We start from the raw sequence: 1,031 nt of genomic DNA, 5'->3' as shown, positions 1-1,031 counted from the left end.
CTCCTGACCTCAGGTGATCCACCCACCTCGGCCTCCCAAAGTGCTAGGATTACAGGCGTGAGCCACTGCGCCCGGCCTCGTTTTTTTGGGTCTTGTTTGTTTTCGTTTTTTGAGACAGAGTCTCACTCTGTGGCCCAGGCTAGAGTGCAGTGGCACAATCTCAGCTTACTGCAACCCCGGCTTCCGGGTTCAAGCAGTTCTCCTGCCTCAGCTTGAGTAGCTGGGACTACAGGCACGTGCTACCACGCCCAGCTAATTTTTTGTATAGTAGTTGAAACAGGGTTTCACCATGTTGGCCAGGGTAATCTCGATCTCCTGACCTTGCGATCTACCCGCCTTGGCCTCCCAAAGTGCAATGGAGATCTCAGCTCTCTCCAGCTTCCTCCTCCCAGGTTCAAACGATTCTCCTGCCTCAGCCTCCTGAGTAGCTGGGATCACAGGCGTGCACCACCATGCCCAGCTAATTTTTTTTGTACTTTTTGTAGGGATGGGGCTTCACCTTGTTAATCAGGTTGGTCTTGAACTCCCAACCTTGTGATCCGCCCACTTCATCCTCCCAAAGTGTTGGAATTATGGCATAAGCCACCACGCCTGGCAGCACCCAGCTAATTAAAGAAAAATTTTTTATAGAGACGGGGGTCTCAGGCTGGGTGCAGTGATTTAAACCTGTAATTCTAGCCCTTTGGGAGGCTGAGGCGGGCAGATCATATGAAGTCAAGAGTTAGAGACCAGCCTGGCCAATATGGTGAAACTTCATCTCTAGTAAAATTACAAAAAATTAGCAGGGCGTGATGGTGGGTGCCTGTAATCCCAGCTACTCGGGAGGCTGAGGCAGGAGAATTGCGTGAACCTGGGAGACAGTGGTTCCAAGGAGCCAAGATTGTGCCACTGTACTCCAGCCTGGGCAAGAACAGCCAAACTTTGTCTCAAAAAAACAAAAAAAAAGAAGGCCGGGCGCGGTGGCTCACGCCTGTAATCCCAGCACTTTGGGAGGCCGAGGCGGGTGGATCACGAGGTCAAGAGATCGAGAC

The 1,031-nt window shown here is 51.8% G+C and overlaps 1 protein-coding gene across 1 annotated transcript in view; it reads left to right on the top strand.

The window, feature by feature from the left end:
• Nucleotides 1-1,031, top strand: part of ARHGAP45 (Rho GTPase activating protein 45) — a 23,220-nt gene that overhangs the window by 12,194 nt on the left and 9,995 nt on the right. The window lies entirely within an intron of this gene.

Source organism: Cebus imitator, unplaced genomic scaffold (genome assembly GCF_001604975.1).
Source record: "Cebus imitator isolate Cc_AM_T3 unplaced genomic scaffold, Cebus_imitator-1.0 Scaffold524, whole genome shotgun sequence".
In the NCBI taxonomy this organism is placed as follows: domain Eukaryota; kingdom Metazoa; phylum Chordata; class Mammalia; order Primates; family Cebidae; genus Cebus; species Cebus imitator.
Note: the sequence above shows the minus strand (reverse complement) of the source record. Positions and strands in the feature narration are given on the sequence as shown.